Source organism: Anomalospiza imberbis, chromosome 12, assembly GCF_031753505.1.
Source record: "Anomalospiza imberbis isolate Cuckoo-Finch-1a 21T00152 chromosome 12, ASM3175350v1, whole genome shotgun sequence".
NCBI classification, from domain to species: Eukaryota; Metazoa; Chordata; class Aves; order Passeriformes; family Viduidae; genus Anomalospiza; species Anomalospiza imberbis.
This window is the reverse complement of record NC_089692.1, coordinates 8,227,618-8,247,250: the sequence shown is the minus strand read 5'-3', so window position 1 is coordinate 8,247,250 and position 19,633 is coordinate 8,227,618. Positions and strand designations below refer to the sequence as shown.

Sequence of the window (19,633 nt, the reverse complement as noted above, 5' to 3'; positions counted from 1 at the left end):
ACTAGAGGATATCCCCAACTTTCGTTTTGCTTTTGCATACCATATTTCTTAAAATCTTGAAGGAAAATAGATTTCTTAGTAAAAATAGTTTCAGTGAATAAGTAAGGCAATATATCCTGGTTATCCTGGAATTTCAAATAAATTGAGACTGGACAATCAAGGCTAATCTGTACATTTATTTGAACTGTTTTGTTTAAGGAGTAGGTCTGTTCAGCAGAAAACCCACAAGTGAGAATTTGCCCTTTGCATTTAGATTATTATTTTTATGCTATGTTTCTTGACCTTTCAGTGCTGTGTTTGGTGCTTGTGGTTGCTAAGCACATTTAACTCATTCTTTAAAAATCAGTCACAAGCCACTGATGGGTTTGAGACCATATTCAAGATCTGACAGAAAGCTTGTTTTTTGTGTTTTGTTGTGGCTTTTCCCCCCACTCATTCACAGCATTCCTCACGTATCTCTTGCTGCTCAGCTACTAAGACCATGACCCAGCTGATGTTGTAATGCTTCTTCCTTTTTCTCCTTTGACCCACTGTTTTCAGAGTTTCCTTGGAGTCCTGCGTGTGAACCACTCATACTGCAGCTTGATGCCTCTGCCTGGAGCTGCTGGTTTTGCCCTTGCTCTACAGTTGACCTTGCAAGTCTTTCTTTCACAGTAAAAGGCTTGAAGCCCACACTCCTACAAAAGTGTTTATCCTGAGAGCTCTTCACGTGTCAGTAACAACTGCAATAAATGCATGATTTACAAATCCATGCCAGCAAAGCAGAAACACTTTTGCACGTTGCCAGAATTATAGCTATTTATTCCAACAGCTCCTCCTAAGTATTCACCTCACACTGCAGAACACAAACTTTTCAGTACACATCTTTTCTTAAAGACTGTTTCAGTGTCTGACATGTTGGCTGAATATTTGAATTAGGAGATAGCAAGTAAGAGCTGAAAAGGTTTGGCCAAAATTCTTGAACTGTGTTCCAGAGGGTTATTATGGTTTGGTCTAATTAATAATGTGCTCACCTCAGAGGTTCCACTGACACGTTCTTGCAGGAATGGCCAAGAGATGCTATTGGGTTGCAAAATTGTATGGAAGAGAGACAAGGGCAGAGACTTTTCTAGCTTTAATCAGTGAAGACACTGGAAAGAAAGGGTGAAGTACAATTACTTCCAGAGTTCAGCCTGAGAAGAAAATTATTGGGAAGACTGCTGGATGCAGAGGGTGGGATGAGAATGACATAGTCAAACCAGAGGCATGGTAGAAAACCCTACCTTTAGCTTTCCACAACTACCAGCATTCAATCGTGCTATTTTCGAAAAGGTTTTTCAGTTTCTCCTCTGCAAAATATCTCCAAACTACTTGGATTGTCATATCCCTCTTCTGTCTTATTCTGGCTGCCTAGTTTTGTTCTTGATTTTAGGGATGTGAGGAGAGATTTTTCAGCTACCAGCAGAGACATGACATCAGGAGGCTTTTCTAGCCTTGCCAATGTAGATCACAACTCCCAGGAGCTATCTAAGGCAAGGACCACTAATTTATCACCATTTTACAAATGATGATACAATTTTAGATACAAATCTAGGGATTAGAAGGCATATCTGGATTTTTAGTAATTCCACATCTGTTTTCAGTTTTGTGAGAGACTCTTGGATATCCTGAGCACTGACACTTTTCTGAGTAGACTCCCTATGTTGGTGTATACCAGCAATAATTTCTTGTAAGCTGAAAGGATCTTCTCTGGACAGTCCAAGTAATAGATGATATTGTCTACATAACAGTTCTCAATTACCTTGTTTCTAAACTCTGGCTGATAGAAGCTCAAGCTGAATGTTACGTGTAGATGTATTTACTATTGACATATGGTCTTCTAGGATTTTTATAGCACATCATTTACCCATATGTGTTTTTTGAAGAAGCTTCTCCCTTATGTGAAGAATGTTCTATGGGTCTAATAGTGTCTCAACAACATAATTTTATTTCAGTAGTTGTATTTTCATCTTTTACTACAGTGATTGCTACCTATTTTTATGGGTGTAGGGGGAAGCAGTTCTCTAAATATATATGAGGGACAGCTAAAGTAGATGAATATTTCACATTTTTTCTTTTGTAATTCTGTTCTTTTGTAAAAAAAATCAATTTTGTCTTCAGTTTTTAAGGTGTTATTTTATTTTAAGAATTGTGCATTCCTGTTTCAGGAATTTTACTTTTTCACTACCCACTTTCTCATCCTTTTTGGGGAAGAATAAGACACTGGGAATTGATATTTGTCCTGCACAGACACTGGACTGTATAAAGGGTATGATCTTGGAAGCTGCTCTCGTCAGTGTCCCAGACCTTCAGTGCCTCAGGGTACTTGTTAGGTTATTGTGTCTCATCCAACCTTTTCATAGCTCTGTAAGATTTATGATTTTTTTATTACTACAAGTAGTGATTTCCAAATACAAAAAGTTCTACTAGCCCACTAGTCAAGCAGGTAAAATTAACAGAGAAAGAAAATTTACATTTTCTCTGGTTAAACTTTTTGATGGTTTTAAGGAAGGCTTTTTGAGGAATGCCTTGCTCTTGCATACCAAGTAGCAAAATTTCCCAATGTCTATCCTGTTTCTTTATACTCTCAAAGCATTGTTACCAAAGAGAGGATTTCATTCAGACAGGTCTCGTTTTGTCATTTTGGAGTTCAAATATTAATGCCTTTTTCTGTATCACACTGTGCGGGTCAGACTTCACGGAAAATCGGAAACCGCGTGCGTTGATGAAATAACTTTATTTTGTGTACTTGAGATACTTCTATTTTTGAGCCCAGCATATCTGACAATAATGACTGGTGCTGTCCTTGCAGTGTAAAGAGACAAATACAGGCAAGTTGCTTGAAAAAGACATTTTATGTAGTTCTCAAAGCATTACAGCAAAACTTTGAAATTAGGCTTTATTGGGAATAATTAAAGGAGCAGGTTTGGAATCAGTTAAAGACCATACCTATACATAGGAAGTGAAGCAGAACAATATACAGTGGAAGGATGTCACTCTTTGTTCTTGGATTTTCCAAGGCTCCTGTGTGGAAAAAGATGAATTAGAATTAGTATGAATGGATGAAAATAGGTATTTAATATATTTTCTTTCTTTTTCTCTTAAGGCACTGCTTCCATTTACAGCTTCCTACCAAAACTTGAGATGAAGGAAATATCTTTTAACTTTAACAAAATTAGAAGTGCTATGAGAAGCCTCTGGGACAAGGAATTTTCACATATATATTTTAATGAATGACATTCTTCAGCTGACCCTGTACCCTGCCTGGTATTTTGCACAGCCTTAGAAATTTTGCTTCTGTATGCTTTATTTGCCATGGATATTTGCATCACTGAATGTATTTTTAGAGACTCTATTGAGAATTAAATTTTATTAACTCATTGAAGATATGATATTATTTTTATGCAATTATTTTCCAGTTCAGAAAGATTGCGTGTAATATTGCAAATCAGGTTTAAGCCAAAATATGCACAATGGAATTTAAAATCCTTGTTTCCCAAATAAGGATGATAGAATTAATTAACCTGTTGTTTACTAAGGAGTCTCAGTCCCTTATATTCTGTTGGATAGAGGGGCAGAAGAAACTTACCTAGGCTTGTCCATGATGTGTGGGTGCTACTTACAGCAGCTCAGTGTAAAATCCTTTCTGGATCTGGGAGCATGCAGCTGTCCATGCCTGTGGGCCCTTGCTCAGCTTGGAGAGTGTGGGCTTGTCCTCGAACCAGGCACTGCAGAGCCCTTTCTGTGCAAGGATGCCAAGGGGTGGCTTCTGTTGTTAAACAAATGTATTGTCTGTGCTTTGTATTAAAGGGGAGGATGATCCTTTGAAAATACTCCTGATGACACTCAAAATGTTTCTTGCTTTGGGATATTTTTGGTAGGATTTTTGTCTACTTTTCTTTAAACTAAAGTAGCTACTTTGATGAATGACAGGTCTTCATTTTTCTTCCAGGAGAAGAAAGAAGTGAAATAGCAGGTTTGATTCACCTTTTTCTTGAAGGATGTTGCAATAAATTCAGTAAGTCGCAATGCCATCTTTATACCAGTGGTATTTTCTTTTTCCAATGGTCTTGGATTTTTCTTTTTTTTTTTTTCTTTCTCATGAGGTTTATGTGGCAACTTATGAAAATATATGTAAGTCTTCCTATTTGCTTTAATGCCCTGGAAGGCTGACCTCAGAAACACTCACCTCAACCCAGAGAGGATGAATTACCACCAAAATGTAAATATTAGCGAGATTGGTTGGTTTGTTTGGTTTTCCTTTGGTTTTTTTCATTCTACAAGATGGTGTTTTTCTCTGAGCTGTTTAAGGTTCAATTTTGGCAGTTTGCTGCAGGCAGAGGCACTGGGGTCTGTGAAGACACACCAGTACAGATATGCACACCCAGTTTTTGGAATAAGGGCTTATGAGCTACCAACTGGTTTTCATCAGCCTACAATTTTCCTGTCAGAGCCTAAAAGAACTACAAACAATTTTGTTTGTGGAAAAGCTCAGTGCCTGCTTATAATTAACATTGTGACAGTGGTTTTCACACAAGTCTATTGCTTATTTTATATAAACTTCAAAGGATTTTATAAACATGAAATGTTTAACTACTGGAAAAATAAATAAAATTGAAACATTGCAATAACTTGGAAGAGATATTTTTTTCCAATGTTTTCTGGGAAAACTAGTAATGCAAGGTACATCTGGAGATCTGGCCCAGATGAGCTCTCCCCGTTCAAGGCTGTGTGCAGTATGGTCGTTGCACCTCTTTTGTGTGCACCAAGTTTTATCGAGGACAACAGGAGGAACATACCTTTGAAGAACTTTGTGTCATGTTATTTAGTTGGCGGTATGAGGTATTTAAGGGTTTCTTTCCATTTGAACAATGCTCTATCCATGTTGTCCTGCAAGAACATGCTCTTGATTTGTTCTTCTAACTGCAGCTACTCCAAGGTCCTTTCTAATATGTGTTCTCTAATGTATATTTTTGTGACTGAGTGCCTTTTTGTAATGAACTCCTTTCTTCCACATTTTCTTTCATCACAGGATTCTGGTTTCAAAGTGGAAGATTTAATTATGTCAAATTGAATACAAAAACTCAAATTGCATTACAATGGAGTTTTTGAGAAAATCTTTAGATTATTTGTTCTTAGGGTGTTTTTAAATCCATGAAGTAAATTATTTCAAATTGTGAAATGATTTTTTTAGTTTATTTGGTTATTAATTAAACAGTGACATAATACACTACAGAATAAGGGAACATTTTGACATCTGAAAGTAGAAAGTGGTGTAATGTAACAGACAAGAGAAGGCATTTTCTTTTAAGATCTTTAGCCATAAAATTCTATATCGCAAAGAGAAATTGAAATTTTTTTTTTAATCTAACATGCCTTTTTATTTTAAATTATTTATGCATTGCTATTTTATTTTGGTTTAAGAGATCTTTACCAGCACAAAACTACTCTCACATGTATAGATAAAATGGAATCTGTAGATTTCAGCTATTAATGTTAGCATATGCTCTTTATGCTACTTTATTTGTGGCTACCATATATTTTAGTTTCTTTGTTTTACTCTAGAAAACAAGTTTTTGAAGTAATAGAATCATATGTTGTTTTCCTTCACTTATGTTTATTTAATTGGAGGTGGGTGCCAGGTCCATACCAGACTTTGTCACACAAAATAGAATTTGTTATACGGTTTTGAGTTGAGGAAACTACCCCTGAATGAAATTTGTTCACAGCAGCAATAGTGTGTAGCTCATACCGGGGAAGAGAAAAACTTAAATCAGACTCAAAACACACACTGGGAGTTCTGTAACATTTTGTATAATTTTTACAGTCACTTACAAGATTTCTCTTATCCAGAGTGTTCAGGCATATCAGATCTATCACTGGTTTCCACAGAGAGTTAGATACATTCTGGATGCGTGCAACAGCATTGTGATGATGTGTCATCTTGCTTTTGGCAGTTTTAAAACAGTTTGATTGCAACTGGAGTGTGGTGGTGGGGTTCTCCACTGACGTTAATTGAAGGCAGAAGAGGTGTCTATATCTCTGTTGTCTTGAGAATTTTGCTGTGTGTTTGGGCTGCTGATACACAGGACTGAGGGGCTTCTCTTGGCACAACCTGTGCCAGCCAATGGAGATAACTCTTCAAAAACCATCATTCCTCTTGCCTTCTTGCTACTTAAATTGCCTTCTCAGTCACCAGGTAAGCCCGGCAATTCCCATATTTGTTTGTCTGTTATTAATTTTTTTGGTAAGGATAGGTGAGATGAGTGACTTTTGCTGTTGGTAAGAGACATGAAAGGCCTGGTTCCAACTCTCAGCTTGGCATGTTACTGCTGCTGACTGCAGACTTTGACTGGGACAGGTGGAACATAGACAAAGTGCTCACAGATATCTCAGTGTTTTGCTAAGCAGTGCTCTGCACATTCCTTCCCTCTTATTAAGTTCCCAAGACCAGATTTTGGAGCACTAAGTTCCTTGCAGAATCAACAGTCTTCTGTTCCTCATAACACTCCAGGAGTTGTATTCCAGCTCCATGGCTGGTCAGATGCCTCTGTTGCAAAATGTCCTCCTGATCCTGGTGTCAGGAATGAAGGGAATGGGAGTTGAGGGAAGGGAAGATGCCTTAGCCAGCATCACAACAGAAGGTCCCCCCTCTCCTTAGCCTCCTGGAAATGGGTCTGTGCTTGGCATATTGCCATGCATCTTTGAGTGGGGCATTATCTCTGCTGAGCTGAACTCATGACTTTAAGGTTTGTTTCGGTTTGCTTTGAAAGACTTGCATGCAGCTGTCTCAAATTTCCACTCAAATATGTTCATTTGGCCTTGCTTGTAATGAGCTGAATTTCATATTGCCTGTACTGCACAGTCCGCTTGCTATACAGAATCTTAACAGCTTTAATAATTCCCCTAACCATCCAATTAGACTAATAATAAAGGCTTAATTACATATCCAGTTAATCATCAGATTTGTTCACTGAATGGCTTTAATTGGTAGATAGAGCTGTTACACTATTCCAGTTTGAAAGCTATCACCCATTTTTGCTCACAGCTATATCCACCCAATTGTTTTTTATGACTGGGACTTGACCAGCATTTATTGAGACAATACAAAAGCTCTTGAGCAAAGAAATATAACCACCCAGTGCTGTGGGAACACCTTTCCACCTCTGGGTTCCTGTGTTCAAGCCAGGGCCTCTCTTCACAGTACTCTGTACTGCCCATGTTGAAGGAATTCCATATAGCAAATAGCTGCTTTACAGGTTTCCAAAAATGAAGATGTTCTGTATTCTGCCCAGGTAGTTCTTTCAAAATGACTGTTAAAGACTCTGGGACCTGGAAGCCCCTTGGCTTTGTAGGATTCAATAATGCACCACCTAAGCCATTTTGAAATAGATACTTCAGTAGCCCTGAGTCTTTTCTTATTATGGAAACATATAAATTGGCTCATCCTGTAAAACCCTTCAGTTTTAAAAATGTAAAACCTAATTGCCTTATGGACATTCAAAGAATCAAGGCACTTCTCTGGGGAGATTTTGCACTGAACCAAAAGATGACAGAACTAGTTACTGATTAAAAAGAAAAGAAGAGTTAACCTCTTGATGCCAGTTGTCAGGATTTCCCCCACATATATTTCTGCCTAATTTAATTGCTACTATATTTCTACACCATACAGATCTTATTTCATTTTCTTCAGGGTTGAATGGGGTAACTGGTTACAGAAACCTCATTGTCCCAGTTGTGTTCCCTTCATGCTTTCACATCAAATGTCCTATACAACTGCAAAATAATTTTCTTCCTTTAACAAGCCTTCCAGCATCCTGAGTTCGGAAGACTCATGTTCAATGTTGAGCTTTAGCTGATAATATTGACCTTTGCTGTATTTCATGAAGGTATCATTTAAAACTACCTTAGCTGGGGGTAGTTGGGGGGGAGCAGGGGGAGTCTTCCAGTATGTCAAGAATAATTATTCTGCCTTTGCATAAATAATCTGTTATCAGAGGAGAAGAAATGGTGATATTTTTAGCAGGCTCTACACCCTGGGGAAGTAAATGACACATAAAAATGAACTTTCAAAGTCTTGGTCTATATAAAAAGGAGCAGTATGTGACAGGGAAAAAAGTGAATTTCTGTGAATTAGTACAACTCATTATTCGTGCCGTACACACTCGCTTCCTTACATCCCCTGCACTGCTGCTGGAATAGAAAATCAAACTCCCGGCCGCCTCCCTGGCCTCAGTGGCAGCCGCTCTGATTGGATGCCTCCTGCAGCATGGCCGGGAGCATCAAGGAGCTGCGGGCCGGGGAACATGCAGAGCAGCCTTCTTCAAGTGCGTGTCACAAGCTACCTTTAAATAGATGTAAGTGGTTTAGGTTTAACAGGCACCCCAGCTCCCCCTTGCAGCTCATTTAAGTGGGAGGAGGGGTGTACATACAGATCAATAGCCCTTTGACAAACTGTGTTTCCATAGCTGGATTCTTTAAGAAAAAAATTTAAAAAAATAATAGAAGATTTCAGAAAATGCACAGATGCTGAACCTCAAGTATGAGAAATTATCTTACTTCAGCAATCTTGTGTTTCGAGTCCTGGATTTCTGTCTGTTCAGTGTGGGAGCTGTAGATTTGTTTAGTATGCATATTGCACACAAAAATTAAACAATGTCAGTGAGAGCATAGTGTGTAACCTTTCGATTAACTTCTCTTCAGATAATTAATGTAGTTATTCATAAAGTGCTTCTGTTCACGATACAAATCTAATACTTTCTGTAACAGAGGTTGAAAAAAATCAAGGTCTTGCTGATGGAGCCCAGAGGGGCTGTGTAATGTCCTCATGCAGCAATTTGCAATATATTGCTATCACAACAGCTTCTAGGTGATGCCAGAAGTAATAGCTGCTGGTCCTGGAAACCTGTGACTTGACTCTTCGAGCTTTAGCATTACTCTGTCTCCTCATATCTTGCTTGGCTCCTTGTTCGTCCCCCTTCCCCAGAGCTGGGAGTCCTGGCATGGCCTGTCCTTTAGTAGAGGAAGGAAAAGGGGTGCTGAGCAGAGCCCACCGGTTCTCCACAAACTTTTGAGGGCCAGCGGAGCCTTTGGGACTGCTGTGTTTGGTGTCCGCACTTGCCTGCACTCTTTCTCCTCCTGGCTGGCTGCTGAGACATCTCCCTCGCAAAGCACCTGAGCAGAGCTGTGTGTGGAGGCTCCTGGCTGTGGAGGAGTGTGGAGAGGACAAGCAGTGCTGAGTACAGGGGCTGTGCACGAGGGAGGGGCAGAGCAGGCAGGTGCCTTTCTGTCTGTGACATGGCAGGAACTTCTAGAGCAGGTTCTGACTTCACCGGCGCAGACAGCTTTGGGAAGGAGCGAGCTGGAGATGTCTACACTCATCCATTGCCCTTGAAACTTCATTAACAGAATGGAGTATTGTGATGCACAGTGGCTCAAGTCCCCTGAGACTTTCAAGTACCTATTTCTTCATACCCTGATAGCAGCTGATTTTTGTGTTTTCCATTATTTTCTTGTTTGCAGCAGCTATTGGCTCTCTTGTTTTTCCTTCCACACATTTAAAACATCTTCCTCTACTGTGTTTAGCTGCTTGATGGCTTCCTACTAAAGGGACAGTTGCAGATAAGGGCTATGCCTGTTTGTACCCTTGCTTTCTCTTATTCTACAGCCCATGACATAAGCCTTTGAGCCATTAATTTTTTTTCTTTAGATATGATCTTAGACGCAATCTTAGATATGATCTTTTTTGTCCAAAAGTTGATAGGGATAAATATGTAAAATGGATATAGTCCAAGTGCATACTTTTTGTCATTACATTTGAATGTGAAATTTTCAGAGGACACTAAGGACACTTCACAGTAATGAAAGAGTTTTGTGCTCAATTTCTTCTGTAAATGAAAAGAACTTGATATAATCTGTGATAAGGGGCATTTTTCTGACAATCTTCTAGTTCTCTTTCTAAATGTCATAGCCTTTTTTATGATTCACATTGTGAAAGGAATAGAAATAAAAATAATTTCTTCATCATTAGAGAATGCTTTCTAGAGTTACTGTTTTTTCTGCACCACTCTGCTGTGCCATAACTATCCCTGGTAACACAGGGCCCATTTCTTGCCTTGGTGAAGGCCAGTGCTGCCTTCTGAACTGTAGGATTTTTGCTGTCATTTCCAGACAAAATTATTTTGCCTGCTTAAACTTTTAAAGGCTTTTTAAAAATCAGGACCTTATTAGCTCTGGTTAGTTGTGTCTGCTGCACCCCATTCACTGTAATCAGGTTGAGATTCCTGTATCTGTCCCTGCGATTATGCAGTGTAACACATTGCTTACAACCATATCAGGAATCTTCCTGGTTTATGATGGTTCATTAAGTGCATACAATTAAGCATCTGTTCAAACTAAAATGTTAAACTTTATGGCATTTGCACTGACAACCAAGTGTGTTCATTACAAATGCCACATTTCAGTACTTGCCTTTTTAATATTTTATTATGTTGTCTTGAAATTAACTTTTTACCCTTTTTTTCTTCACCCTTTCAGATTCTGCTTCAAGAGAAATGCTGAAGCTTGTTCTTGCTTCTCCAGAACTGTTTACATTTCTGCCCTGGCCTATCTCTGTGACCTGTCAATTCTTGTTTGCCTCCTCTGTAAATTATATGAGCCTTGAGACCTTTTTCTTTTCACACTTTGCATCAAACATTATTTCTTCCTCCACATTTATTTAGCTCCATTTCAAACTGTTAAGTGTTCACTTTTATTTTTTTCACCTACAAGAGCAGCAATTAGTTCTTGGAAAGCTCACAAATCTGCAAAGTGTACCCTTGCTAAGTGAACTTGTCTTGTGATCCTATTTACGGTGACTCTTCCTCTTCTCAGTGTGGATCCCTTTGCCTTCCTACTGCTTGTCATGGTCTTGTCAAGCATTCAAATGGAAGCTCTTCAGGGAAGGGCTTTATGTTTAAATATGTTTCTCTATAGCTGCTGGAGTACTGTAAGAATAAATGAATGTTCAAGGTCAGGCTACTACAGTTTATTTGATGTGCCAAAACTCTTCCACATTTTGAAGCCACAAGAATGAGCAAATTCAAAGAATTATGTCAAAGCTTTAACTGCGAAATTATGGGTGTAGTGTAGAACTATTGCAGCAGTGTTTTAACATTTTCCTGGTGGTCACCTTACCAAAGGGCTGTTACAGCAGAAGACAGCACATTTTCAGATGCATTTGTATCACAAGTCTTACTCTGAAAGCCACAGATGGGGCTGTCTAGATCTCACCCTGTCTACCAGGACTCTGCAGCCTTTAGAGACAGAAATAATATCTTGGTCATGTATATGTGAAACAAAGATTTGTGGCAGATTGCATTGTATGCCATGGTTTTGATTGTTCATAGGACATTGTTCAAAGGGTTAAGGAACCAATAGAATCAGCATGAAAAAGCTGAAAAACATGCTGTTAATATATGTAATGAAAATTGGGAGCAATTTGATCTAATGACCATATAGGCATATTCCAGTAGCACACAAAAACTATATTTCAAGGATGTACCTTTGGGTCTTTTTTGTGCCAGCCTGGAGCATAAAAGAAAAAAAAAAAAGAAAAAGTACTTCTGCTGCTGGATTCCGTAGTTAAAGTCAGAAATAAATCAACTGGGCTATGTATCAAAGGTGTTCAGTGGAGTGAATTCACCCAACTTCTCAAGTTGCTCAACAGCACCTGTTTCAGTGCTAGTCTCAGTTTTGAATATTAAATACTAGTTGTGTTCAGCTTTCTCTATCTGTTACTGTACTGACTGCAAATTAACTTTGATTTTTTTCCATGCAAATCCATTCTAATAACAATGTAGTAATTAAAATGGTGTTGCTAGTGAAAGAGACAGTCACTGTTAACCTTTTTAATGACTTTTTTATGTTGAGTTGTAATGTGATGGAAATCAGCCTCTCAAGGAATTATACAGGAACTTTTGACCATGTTTCTAATTTAAAATCATTCTGCTCCTTACCCTGGAGTTATTGGGAGAAACAGAATATTTGTGAGTCAGTGTTAGCACAAACATTACCCTATAAAACCAGGTATTGGTCATATAGTGGAAGAACCTGAAAGATTTGGAAAAGTGGAGCTGGTTCATATAAACATCTAAAAAACAAGTGCAATCCAGGTGACTTGAAGCTTCTGAATATCTTTCAACTCTGTACATGGTGATGTCTGTTACTTGTTCATACACGTCCCAGCACTTCATTGCTCTTGTTCTCTTTTTGTGTGAAAATAGCTGTGTTTACTTCTTCAGCCTTCTGGGAGACATGGCTAAACAGGAGGTAAATAATTTTCTTCCCTCCTTCTCTTATATTTTGGATGATCAGACCATATTTCCCTTCTTTTCTCCCTGTGAAGTTTATCTTCTCATTTTCCATTTTTGTCCCTCTGCTCAGCTGTAGCTGTAGCCCAAGACTGAGTGGGTGGTGTTTGTGACAGACTGTGCCTGTTCAGTTCTCTGCTTCTCTCCCTGGTGACTTTGGGCCACTGTGCTCCTGTTCCTCCTCCTTGGGGCTGTGCAGTCCCACCTGTAGGCAGGGCTTGAGCCATGGGACCAGCGGCTGCCCAGGCAAACTGCTTCACCTCCTTCCTAGATCAGCAGCCAGAAAAGTCCCTTCAGTATCAAGAAGGAAAAAAAGATCTCTAAAAGTGTGGCAACTCTAACAACATTTTGTGAGAGGCAAAAATTTGGAAGCATAACCACAAATTCTTAATTTGCTTTCCATAGTTAGAGTTTCAGAGATTATCTCAGAAGCATGCTAGTGTGAAATTAAATTCAGGGTTAAATATCAGGGTTAAATTCAGCATCCACTAAAAGAAAATATTGCAGAAGCAGGCTAATATATTAAAAATACCTAATTATTTGCATTATTAGCTTTTCAGACTCCTTAACAATTGATACATTTTGCAAACTCTGTGTATTGCTGTTGAGTCCTGTCTTAGGACTGAGGGATTTTCAGTCCAGGCACCCATTTAGAGAAATAAACATCACAGCATTTTTTGTTTAGGGCTGACTTTTGTCACGGTGTGTTAGTATGTGTGAAAGACTCTTTTCTGCATACAGGTTTTATTTAAAATCTGATGAGTCTTGAGAACTAATCAATTACTGTCTGAAATTTCACTGTCTGAAAAGATACTCTTGTGATTATGTTTGTTGAAAAATATCGATGGAGCAGTAGGCACCATGTAAATCAAGTGGGTGCTGCCAAACCATGTAGTCAGAGGTGTTCTTGTTTGAGATACAGTTTTTAATGCAGAATTAGGATTATCCTGTGCAGAAGCCAGGTCTGATAAGCCCCCTGGAGTCTTCAAAGATGAAGTCACAGAATTTTTTAAATATGTTGTCTATGGCTCTAAACTATGAATAATGAAATAGACTTACATTTGTTTTAACTTTAGTTTTATTTTGTCACCACTGTGGTGGTGAGCATTTGATGGACTCAAAGTCATTCTCTTGCATTTTGCAATTCTTATCTCCTTTATTTGTCTTCCATTATGGAATCTTTCTATCAAATAGGCAGTTGAGGGTCCCTGCTGCTGCTTAACCTGAGCACAGTATGTTTCTGATTGACATCAACCAGAGAGTTCCCAGTGCTGCTTACTTGGACTGAGAGAACAGGCTAAGGCCCTTCTGCACTCACAAAATCCATCCTGAGAAATTTGAATAGCTGAAATGGAAGCTCAGTTATTTTCTAGGGGAATTACTGCTCATGTATATCTGGGAAGGGGGAGAAAATAATGTAGTGAGGAAAGCCTTCAGAAAGAGAGAAAGTAGGTGATAAAAATAGGGCATTTCCCTGACTGAATTTCCAGGCTGTACAGCAAGAGGTTTCACTCCTCCTTTTTTGACCTTAAAAAAATAAAAGGGGAGGGAAGGATGTTGGTACATCAAAACAATATTGGAGGTTTCTTAATAGATTGAAGCACTGCCCAAAAAAATGGCATTTGATTTTGCTGCTGTTGGTTACACTGGAACTGGATGCAGCTGGCTTTTAAGGCATTCTGTGATTCTAAGGCATGCAAAGAGATAGTCCCCATCACAGCTCCCACAAACCTGTAACTAGTTAGAAAGCTGGCACTTTAATTATCTAGCAATAGAGCCCCTCTTCTTGCCACTACAACTTGATCTAAACTGGGCTTACAATGTAAAAGTAGTTCTGAGATTAATGCAGTTATTAAAGATAAGGTTAAAAAATCCATAACTAGTTGTATCAGTAAATTAAAAATATGGATTTTTCTCATGAGATGAAAAGTGTGCAAATATACCATGAAAATGAAAGTGCATGCAGTAGAAATATGTGTGCGTACAACATAATTTGTGTCTGTAATATAAAATTGCGTAGTGTCCAGTGATTTCAGCTATAAGTGAGCCCCATCTGCTGGTGATGTAAAGAAATAACTGAAGTTGTAACTGCAGGGAAGAGATGCACAAAAAACTCTGAAACTCTTTGCAAAAGATCAAGGCCTTAAGTATATAAATTATATATATGTATTTATGTGCAATCTAGTCACAATACTTTAAAATACTCAGCTCTTCAGCACAAACTAATGACTATATCTTAATAAAGAATGAAAAAAAAGTATTTTTGGAAAGTTTGCGGACAGGCTGTGTCTTTTGTCCTTTGTGAAGATTGAATTTTATTGCAAATGCTTGTGGTGTTCTACCTTCCCCACATTTCTGATTCAAATAAACATCAACAGTTTCTTCAGTTTAGAAAAACAATATTGAATAGGATTTTTTTTTTTCTTTTGGTGGCATCAAACACTTCCTGGAAAAAACTTAATTATCACAAACTGTTGTGCTTCTTTCACCAGGTATAAGTTAACAATGCACTCATGGTTTTGCTTGTTTCAATATGGCATCCTTTCTTCTGAGCCTGAATATTTCAGTTTTCCTTTTTTTGTGTGTGTTTACCCCTGATGTTTTAGAGAGAGCTAGAGAGGGAGAGGTGTGGCTGAACTCCTTTAGCAAAGAGGAAATGGATGTTGTATACTTGAGTTATGTATAAAAAGTTTGAGAAATCTTCTGGGCACACAGTCTAAATCAGTAATGTGCCAACTGCTCTTTTTTAGATCTTCTATGATAGTTCTGTTAGCTCCTGCTAAATCACATTCTTCTTTTCCAATTTTTGTTAATGGCCTGCATGGCTTTCAGCTTTTCCTATAAATTATAACACCAATTTGAGGAATTCTTCCAGTGCTCGTGGTGTTCTTCTGAAAAACTTTGAAGGGGTTTTCTGTTTGAGAACATTTTAAAAAGCTGAGAAATGGAGTCACAGCTAAGTCAAGTTTGAGTTATGGCTTTCACTCCCCCACTTGAACTAATATTTAGTCCATTTAATGGTGTCTGGTGCTGTGAATTTGCTGTGAATCTCTGCAGAGAAGCTATTTCATGAAGCTTTGTGTATGGGGATTTTATGAGATCCTTCTTTTCCCTTCAGCACTACCTTCCTGCTCTGTACAAATTGTGTAAACTTAACCCTTTTCCCACTTTGCTGGAGGGCTGTGGAGGCTGTGATTGCAATTCTGACTAGGCTGAGTGAAATGATTTCACACTGCAGCACTCAACATATGTCACAGAGACTTGTTTCCATGTCAGTATTTACCATTCTCTTTTGACCTTGCCATGTAAACCCAACATAATTGCAATGAAAATGGACGTTTTTAGGTGTTCTTTATATAATGGAATTGCTTATGAACTGTTAATTGTGGTGGTTACAACTGTGTAGTCAAAGCTGCTTTTCATTAAGATTTTAGGCCTAAAAATAAAAATAACACCAATGTCTCTCCTAGGGGTCAAAGTTGACCACTTCTGGTTTAGACTTAAGTAAATGCATCAGTGGTGTATAAAGTTTTAGTTTGCCTTTAAATCAATAATTGATAGCAGTTAAAACTGGAGCTCTTCTTTGTAACAGCAAGGAGCTGTGAAACACCAGGTGGTTGTAACCCATGGCAAGGAGAAAATTTGAAATTAGAAGAGGGAGGTGGACAGAAGGAATTAATGTTGCTTTGCAGAGGCAACTGCCATGCGTTTAAAGGAATTTTATGGGTGGGCAGTAGTAGGGTGGGTGCAATCAAGTCTAAGAGAAGAAATAACTAATTAAATGATGGATGTTATGTTAGCAGGAAAAGAAGTAGACCAAGGGAAAGGGAAGGTGTGGTTTGGAAAATGTTATAGAAATATTTAAACTTGAATCACTGTGTAATCTTTCAGGCAGGATAAATTTTCCTTTGACAGAATAAGATTTTTGAGAACAATGGAAATATTACAGAAGCATTAACACAGATCTCACTGACGGCTTATAGTGGGCACGGAAGTGTGAATGAAGGACCTTCACATAGAGTAAGTCTTTGGCTTAGAGGATTTTGAGTGTCACCAGAATGAGCTTATGAAAACTTTGACAAGTTATGCAGCACCGTATACAGAGGGATGGCTAAGTTTGGCTGTTTATCCTTGTATACTCCCTAGCTTTTCTGAATGGTTCCCTGCAAGATGATTTTCATCAAAACCGTATCATGTGGGAAAATACAAGTTTTGTTGAAATTGAAAATATCCACAAACCCATATATTTTTGATGGTGGTTGTTGTTTGAGTTTTTTTATGGAGGGGAAAAAGAAGTATAAACAAGTCCAAATTTTTTTCTGATTTCAAATTTGTTACAATTTCGAGAACTATTTTTAAATACATGGAGTAAATGAAAAACAGTGTTACAAAAAGTATTTCTAATTTTGGCTAATTACATCATATCCCAGTCTAAATGGACATTGTCCTTTTTTAATAATTATTATAGTTTGAAAACCTGTTGCAAATTTAGATGGTAAGAATAGTGTTTTCCAAATACATGCTTCTTCTGACTGAAGGAATGATTACAGAGCCCTGTAGGAATGGACTGAGAGGTAATCACTCTTAAAATAACAGAACAATCAAAACATGAGTTTCTTTCAAGGCTCGAAAGATATGTGAATTCATTTACTATGTTGTTATAACTTCAGATAATTAAAATCTGATCTAAAGGCAGCAAAAGCCAGTTGAGAAAATTTAAGCTTTTAGAGTCATACTAGGTATTGAGGAGAGAGAGTAGCGTTGTTGTTAATACTCTGAGATAGGTCCAGATATTTGCATTCAAGAAAATGCCATAATGTGTCTTGCAAGTAGTTTCTAATTTTTGCTTTTCTTTTTCAAACATAGTTGTCACTAAATGGTTTCATATTGCTGCATTAGAGACATTTCTTGAGTTGTGTGCTGTAGGCACACACATCCTTCTTTAATAAAAATAATTTCAAATTGATGACTGCCTACAGCATGCGCAACAGTATTTGGAGAAAAAGGTAACCTATTAATATGCCTGGATTGAATTATTTGTGTTCAAAAATTCTGACTTATATTTTCATATTATTTTAATATGAGTAGTCAGATTACTAAAAAAAAACCCAAAACTCTGCAAAATTTACTAGCTGACTGAAAAAAAAGGAAAAAGAAAAACCCACCACAAATAAAAAGGGAAACATTTTGTCAACAGTATCTGGCACCTTCTTAAAAAAAAAACTCAGAAAAATTCAAAATGTAATTCCTTGATTTCTTTCTAATAAATTACTTTTCTTGGCAGGTAAAAGATCCTGTACATAGGCTCTTTAGATTTAAAACCATAGTGACAACACTATTAAGGGAAAAAATTTTCAGCCATCTGGAAAGTGCTCTCACTGCATCCCACGTGTGCCCCAAGAGCACAGGGTGTGAGCAGAGCCTGGGCAAGCCCAGGGCCAGCACTCTCTCTCCATGGCTCTGCTGCAGCAGGAAGCAGCACTGACCAGGCCAGGTCCTCACTGTGCCTCCCTAAAATTCACGAGCTGAATTCAAGGTTGAGGAAGTGGTTCGTTTGTTGGTTTTAGTTTAATCTTTTCAGGAGATCATGTGCTTACTCTTTGTCTGTCCATAGGTGTTCTTCAGGGTTCCATTCTAACCTAAATTATCCAATGTTTCTATGATTTTAAAAGCTGTTACTGAAAATACAGGTGTGCTTCTGCCATCAGAGAGGGAGTGACAGAACAAGAGGACAAAAATTGCTTGAAAGAAAAATTGGCACACTGCAGCAATCCTTAACTGTTTTTTATTGTCAAGATAGTACTGTATCACATGTTTAAAGTTCCTTCATTGATAACTTAAATATTTTTATGACATTCTAAAGAATTAATTGATTCCTCTTCTAGTAGTGCTGAATTTACTCCCAAAATTCAAGTTATCAAATGTAAAATTAAGTGCATGGTGTGCATCATGTGGTTTGACATCAGTCTCAAAGACCTCTCTAGATTCATAATACCAAGCAGTAGGAATATTTACTAATACTTCTGATAGTTGTAATGATTTCTCATTATCATTAATCATCATCTTGGAATGAAGTAGCTGAATGGAAGCTACCCCATATAGCTGCTGCCATTAAAAGATCATTTGCCAGCAGCAGCACATGGCACTGTGTGGGTTCCCAGGCTAACTCCAGAAGCTAAACACAGTAGCTCATGTGACACTGTGTGCTCAGTTAGGAGCTCATGATCTGTTAATGACACCCGTTATACCTATTTTTTTCACTATAAATCTTTGAGATGTTTCTAGTTGTACAGGGACAATAGTCTAACCTGCAGCTCAGTAATTCTCCAGGTCAGATTGGTCTTTGGTGGAATCTGTCTTCACTGCAAGCACTTTCAGAGGTAATCTTTCAGCTTTCATCAGCTGGAGATGCAGGCTTGTTCATGCCTAGGAAGGTGAGGTGACTCTCCCATTCCTGGTAATGCTTGCAAGGAAGGAAACATTGCTGTAGCTTCTTGCTTGGGTAAGCTGCTCTTAGCCCTGTTCAAACTGGTTGATGCTGATACTCATCCTGGAGGTGCAGGCCATCTGGGACACAATGTGAGAGCTGCTTGCTGGGCCACTGGAAATGCTGGCTGCAACTGGTGGTGTAGTGGAGTTGGTTTCTGTTGCAGAGAAAGAATCACTGGAGTAATTGTGTTGTATGTGTGTAGAATAGAAATCTTAATATGTTTCTCTCTTGGTACTGTTTGTCTTTTACTTCTATGCTGACTAAATCACTTGAAATTTGTGACTATTTATTTAGTTTCATAATCCCCTTGTGTGTAATTGAGTATCCCCATTTCACAGATAAGGTACTAATTGATTTCCTTGCATTATGCAGGGAATTTGGCAGAGCAGAGAGTTGAACACATCTCTCCAGAGCTTGAGATTCCCTCAGTACATACTGTGCCATATTCTTTTTCTCTGTGTCTCCCTTTCCCTGTTTCGTTCCTCTCCTTTTTCTTTTTTTTTTTTTTTTCTGCCCCTCAGTTTTCAGAAATGTGCCCTACACTGTAGACAGTAGACACAGATAGTCTCTGACTATAAATGTCAATTTAAAAATGTGTCTTCAATAAAAATCCAATCCGGATACACAGAGGATACCACTCCAAGGAGGAGGATGGATGGAAATGGATGTCAAAGGACAGTGACATAGTTTTGTATCAGTTTGCATCACTCAATAGCCTCTGGATCCCTGCTGTAAGGAAGCAGGATTGCATAATAATAAAACAAAGAACTCTAAT

The 19,633-nt window shown here is 38.2% G+C and overlaps 1 long non-coding RNA gene across 4 annotated transcripts in view; it reads left to right on the top strand.

The window, feature by feature from the left end:
• LOC137481146 (uncharacterized) overlaps positions 1-19,633 on the top strand; it is a 91,785-nt gene that overhangs the window by 50,803 nt on the left and 21,349 nt on the right. Inside the window, exon 6 of one of the 4 annotated variants that reach the window (XR_011003350.1) lies at positions 541-753. The exons of the other annotated variants lie outside the window; for them this stretch is intronic. This is a non-coding gene — a long non-coding RNA (uncharacterized lncRNA). Of the gene's footprint in view, positions 1-540; positions 754-19,633 lie in introns of those variants that run through there. 4 annotated transcript variants of the gene reach the window in all.